Source organism: Equus przewalskii, chromosome X, assembly GCF_037783145.1.
Source record: "Equus przewalskii isolate Varuska chromosome X, EquPr2, whole genome shotgun sequence".
NCBI classification, from domain to species: Eukaryota; Metazoa; Chordata; class Mammalia; order Perissodactyla; family Equidae; genus Equus; species Equus przewalskii.
In genome coordinates this window covers 14,033,289-14,039,288 of record NC_091863.1, presented here as the reverse complement: position 1 = coordinate 14,039,288, position 6,000 = coordinate 14,033,289, and the positions used below count along the sequence as shown (strand labels likewise).

Genomic DNA, 6,000 nt, shown 5'->3' with positions numbered 1-6,000 from the left:
CTGCAACCCGCGAAGGAGTGGCTTCGCTCAGGCTGCTGTAACGAGCTGCTTTTTCCTTGCTCATCGAACTTGCTTGAGTTCCTAGGGAATCGCCTGCCTTTTCGGTGCGTGGCCAGGGTGGGTGGTGGCCGGGAGTCGAAGGCGACGGCCAAGGGGAGCGAGTTCCCGGGATGGAACTTGACGCGGACCCCGGGGTCCCAGTTGGGGGCCCAGCACGGTCTTGGGTGCACGGGCTGCGACTGGCTTTTTTTGGCGGGAGGGCAGATGGAGGGGGGAGGATGAGGGAAAACTGCCAAGGGCTTTCCTGGGCTCGCAGTGTCTCATCTCCCGCCACCTCTCGCGCGAGCTTCCGGCCGGGCCCCGAGCTCGGGCTCCGCACGCGGCGGCGGTCAAAGGGCGTGCTTGCGGCGACCGCAGGGCACGCGGGCTGACGGGGGCGGGGCGGCGGTGGCGGTTGCGGGGCATGCGCGGCTCCGAGCGCGGCTTCTCAAATATGGCGGCGGCGGTGTGAAGACCGGTACCGGCTCGCGGGACCAGAGTGACAGGATTTCGTTCCTTTCGCCGACGAGAGCCGAGGTGCGTGGCGACTCCGGGCCCCGTGAGGACCAGAGAGGCGGAGCCGTGGCGTCCGGGCTCTGGCCGTTGTCCGCGGGCGGGCGGGTGGCCGGGAGCCTTCGGCGGCGCGTCCCGCGCGGGGAACGCCCCCTCACCGCCCCGCGGGTCCGGCCTCGGCTGGGCCCCGCAGCCCCGTCCGCCACCCTCGGTGGCCTCACCCCCGAGGCCAGGGCTTCCCTGCCCCGCAGAGCGCCCTCCGCGAAGCCCCCCAACCACTCTCGCGCCGCCCCTCACACTCCTCCGGGGCCCCGTCGCCAGGCGCGGGCCCTTCCCGCCCGCGGCGTTTGGGCGCCGGGCCGCTCTCCTCCAACCGCCCCCGGCCCGAAGCGCGGACAGCGCCCTCCCGAGCATCCTCCCGCCGGGGTGTGGCCCCGGGGCCGCGCGGATGGGCCGCGGGGCGGACTTGGCGCGGTTTGGGCTGAAACGTGCCCGGGGGCCTGCCGGGGACTTGTGAGGTAACTTTTGGAGTTTGGGAGGGAAACGGCAGCCCGGAAGGATGCGCCTGTGGCGGAGCGCGGGCTCGGGCCCCGGTGCCAGGTGCCCGTCGGGCTCGCGCCCCGGGGCTCCGGGTGGTTGGAGGGGGTGGGGGTGCGCCGGTGGCTGGCCCTCGGGGCAGAAGCGGGGCGGGAGGGCGCGGCCCGCGGCGGGGCGGAGAGCGGGGCTCCAGCTGTCCCGAGGAGCCGCGAGGCGGCCGCCGTGCTCTCGCGGCATGACTGGGTCTAGGGACCGTTGCTGCCTGCGTTTCGAGACAGCGTTCTCGTGTTTTCTACCTGGATAGTGGTTGTGCTACATCCTAGTGTGAATCGCGCGAGGGAGAGCGAGTAGGAGAACGTAATAGATTTGCACCTTGAGGTTGTACATAGCTTTTCATTCGGCTCCCCACCCCGCCCCCCAAATGTTTGGGCGGCGCAGGTATTTACTTAGAAGTTCCAATTTAAGACTATTGATTTTTTTAAAAGGTTGTAAAACATTTGTCATTCGTTGCAAAATGTGATTGCAGTTTGAAATTAGTCTTTACTTTGAAGAATTAGAAGATTGGCATTTGTGACTTACCTGTAGGGTGACTTTAGGACATCTCTAGAAAATGAATAGATCGGTTCGTAGGGGAAACTGAGGCAGGGAAAATGAGTGCTTCCTTATGATCGTATGATTTACAAAATTATTGGAGATAGTTTTCTTTTCCAAAAGAACTGCAGATGCTGCTGCATTTTTAATGTTCCCAGAGTTCTTCATATTTCTGTTTTGGGGAAAGAGTATTTAAGACGTTTAACGTTTATGAAGTACAACTTCTGTGACAAGCAGTTGCGTTGTCACTAACAATAGTTCATAGGTGCATATTTAATTGTTTTCAATAACAGTGCTTAGGAATGTTCTTAGTAATGACAATTTTGCCTTTCTTGCCATTCTTTTTCTTAATTATTTATAAAATAACGTATTTCCAAGGATGAATGGTCTTTCATTCTGTTTGTGGTTTTGCATATTTAATGGGAGGCCTGTGAAAATAAGCTTTTGGAAATGAGTCCAGTTGGGATTTTGAGAAAGGAGTGAGTTTATGGGCGCTCACCTGATGCCTTGTATTTGTTTGGCTGTAGCTTTATCCATAGGCTTCAAAACAGCCTAATAGGATTTTTTCAAAAACTTGGTCAAACACCATTTAAAAAATGGCTTTGAAATTTTTGAGTAAATTTCATGTATATCGCGCATCCTTATAAGTTTCTTAATGGTGTATACCTGTTTCCCCCAGAAAACCTGATTTATTTTGAAATTGATAGTTTGGAAAAAAAGGTTAATGTAACTGAACTACATTATGTATGAGAATGCTTTAAAGCTGATGATGTCATAATATGTACAGAAAACATTGTACGTTCATTAAGAAAACAGTCTTAACGAGGTGCCATCAGTTTTATCATGAGGCAGTTGGTCAGTCCTTTTGATTTATGCTTCAATCAGAACATCTTTATTAAGTGCCTGTGTTGTTTGTATTATGGAGTTCAGTTCAGTGTACATTTATTCAGAGGCTGCTATCTGTGCAGGTTTCTGAGTGTTTAAGGCTTCTCATCAGTAGTTTATTCCTGAAAATTTCAAGGTTATAGGTAAGAAAATCAAAATGAATGTAGAACAAGTAGACCTTTTATTTCAAGGGCAAATTCAGGGAGTTGGTATTTTGGTCATAATTCTCTAAACACAGTTCTGGGTGTAACTGCGAATTGTTTCTGACTTGTGTGATATTACCTTTGTGCCTCTTTTATTATGATTATATAAAGCTGTACATTTTTATGAGAGATTATTTTCTGGGTCAAACAGATAACATTGGTTAGGCTTGAGGGCAAAAAGGAATTACTGGTATCAATTGAAATCAGTGTGTGCTCTGGAGATTGGGTATTTTTAATGCTAAATAACTTCACTTCTATGAGCAAGTAGTTTAGGCTGTAACTAGATATTAACTGACTGGTGATTTAGAGCACTTTCTTTTTTCAAAATGTTTCAGAAATCTGTCTGAGCTCAAAAATAACAAATAAGGGTTATGATGGTCAGCTATAAGCCAGATGTGACTCTCATTTTCTTTTGGGTTTGTTCCTTTTTAGCTGCTTGCCTGTTTCTCCCAGATGCTTCCTATCGCCCCTCTTCCTGCCCCTGTTCCCTTTGCTGTTGGTGTCTGTTTCCGCATCAGTGTAATGGTCAGGGTAATCCTGCTCTGCCTTACTTAGAAATAATTGATAGTAAAGTGCCTTGAAAAGTCTGAGTAAATACCAAGTCTTTTGAATGAAAATGGCATAGCCTCTTGTTCCATTTAAGGAAGGTCCAAATTTGTCCAATTTTATTTTGAGCTTTGGGGGGTGGGGAGAAAGGGGGGGGGAAATTTCACTTGAATGTTGTATTGCCCCTCTCTGGGTTAATAGAAATAACTGTTGTAACTTTAGTCACTGGAACACTGGCGGATGCAAGGGATCCTCTACTATTTGAGTTATTAGCCCCTTCTAGTCCTTTTTTTGCCAGGTTACCCTGTCTGCTGCTTTTTTCGCCTTTATGCCAGCTCTATTCTCATTGCAGTTGTGAATGGAAGTCTGAGGTCATCTTCTCTAGTAGCTCCCCTCCCTGGGAGTCTCATTGTCTCCCCATAGTCATATTCCTGGTTTTTAGGATATACAAGATAGGAACAAAGTGAGCTCTGTCAACCATCAACATTAGAGCCATGAGGCTGTGGTTTGAATATTGGTCTGGCATTGCCAGGAGATGTTTTGTAGTTTGGAGTGAGCAAATGACGCAGCCCTAAGAATTTTAGCAACATTATTAATGTCTGAAAATTACTGCATAATATCTTAGAATTTGAAGCAATTGTTGATTTCAGGAACCAAAAACCTGGAAATTTTGAAAATGGCAATTTTGGTGATTTTGAAAGAAAAAGTTTATCCTTCCCTGGCTTGGAGTCTTAATATTTATGATCCTTTTGTCTTGGGGAAATAGATGAAAGAAACCACTGATGTTTATCTTAGGTTAAAATGGGTTTGTATAATTTAGTGGTGAGTAAATTTTCCAGGCTCTAACTGGTTTGGGCTTTGGTTATTCTAAGCGTAGAAGTACCTTTATTGTAGTGAAAACATCTCATTTTTAAAAAGATAGCAGAGGTGTTGGTTCCTAAAGCAGGAGAACTTGAGCACATTTCAGAAACCATTTAAGATTTGAAATGTGTGTATGTTCTTTGGTTTTCTTGAGTAAGGCATTTTTGCTTGCTTTATGTTGTCTAATGTAAGTAAACCTTGGCCACCTTAGAAATAATACTACTATTGATTGTTATGCTAAGTGATTTCTACTAAACATATTCCTAAACCTTTCTCTTTCATTTCTTTGGCGTGTGATGAAAACGTTTTAACATAAGAAATGAGAATATCTTATCGTGTGAAAAGTGAAAGATTTGAGCCTCCTATAAGCATTTATATGATGGTGCTGTTCAACTTAGTTTCGTACTTATCTGACCTAGGTGAGGCTAGATGAATTCTGTATTTAACCAACGAGTGGGGGAAGAAAAAGGAAGAATAAGCTTTGTATCAGTAAAGAGCTGGGAAACATTTGAAGATAGAGAGCATTTAACTACCTACTACTTGTGACCTGTGTTTATGGCTGTGGCTCTGCCCCTTCCTAAGTTTATAGGAGCAAATTGTTGTAAGAGCGGAAAGAGAGTGCCCACCTTTTGTAGTAATGTGCCATTGTAAACTTCAGAAGGGACAGATATATTGCAATCTAGGGCATACCTTGAGGATGCTTTCTTTTCTCAGGGAAAAGTTGATGGAACTCTCTTTGCTTTTTGTCTTTAGACTACATATTTGACTTTTCTTGACCTCTGCTTCTCATAAGGATTAACTGGTGCTGAATTTCAGACATAAACAGCTCCATTTGCTTGGTATGTACCTTGTAGCCTTGACATAGTCTTTTAAGCTCATGTGTTGATGAAGTTTTTTTTTTTTTTTGACATTTGGTCACTTTTCCCACCTTTCCTCATTTTTAGCTGGTTTAAGATTTTGATTATATATTTAGTTTTAAATTAAGCAGTGAGTGAATCAAATGTATTTCTTCAGTTCTCTTGCCTCTTTGAATACAGTTGTAAACATGTGCCCTTTGCTGTGAAACTGTTGTGTCTTTTATTTTCTTTTGAAAGGTTTAAAGTCTTATTTGGAGTATTTTTCAGTATACTGTAAAGTTGTTTGAAAAGTAATGGCCAGTGTTTTTATTTTTTATTAACTTGGTAGAGTTTCATAAATCTGTTTAAGTGAAACACGTTCTTTGATGGTTATTAAAAGAATTAAAATATAGTACTCAATAATGATAAGTACATTTATATATCGCTTGGTTTTAGATTAGAAACTCTGAAATGAAATTTTTGTGTTGAGATTTTAAGAGGTTGTAGAAATATTTAAATGAGTAATTTACTGACACCTGCCTCATGTTTGAAGTATTGTAGGGATGTTTAGCTTTCTGGTCACTTCAGATTGTGGTTTATTGCATGCTTTTCTGTAGTCTGTTGTCTAGCAGGGATTGTTGTTGTCATCATTTCCATTATTTCTTGTAGGGCTGGTGTTAGAAACCATAAATCTAGACTGCCATGATAATAGGAATAGGCTGTAACCTGACCCCGTTCTTTTGTCAAAATGTCGCATAGAGAGCTGCCTGTAGTAAATTGACATGCCCTGCTATTAACTCCAGTCCTCCGCAAATGTCGGTGGGCAGCAGGTCTTTGGACAGTTAGCCTATGGCTGTGCTTCAAAACCTTAGGAATTTACAACTATAAATTGGGATTTTGGCAACACTTTACATGTCTTTGATTTATCAGTTTTCTGACATAACGTGCTTCTTAACTAAATGCATAGCTTTCACATAAATTATTTTAAA

General features: G+C 44.8%; 1 protein-coding gene across 2 annotated transcripts in view; it reads left to right on the top strand.

The window, feature by feature from the left end:
• Nucleotides 1-356: 356 nt before the first annotated feature.
• Nucleotides 357-6,000, top strand: part of SCML2 (Scm polycomb group protein like 2) — a 92,409-nt gene continuing 86,765 nt past the window's right edge. The window contains exon 1 of one of the 2 annotated variants that reach the window (XM_070606711.1): nt 357-576. The gene's annotated coding sequence lies outside the window, so the exon portion shown is untranslated. Of the gene's footprint in view, nt 577-4,933; nt 5,015-6,000 lie in introns of those variants that run through there. The other variant, XM_070606712.1, reaches the window with a different exon arrangement.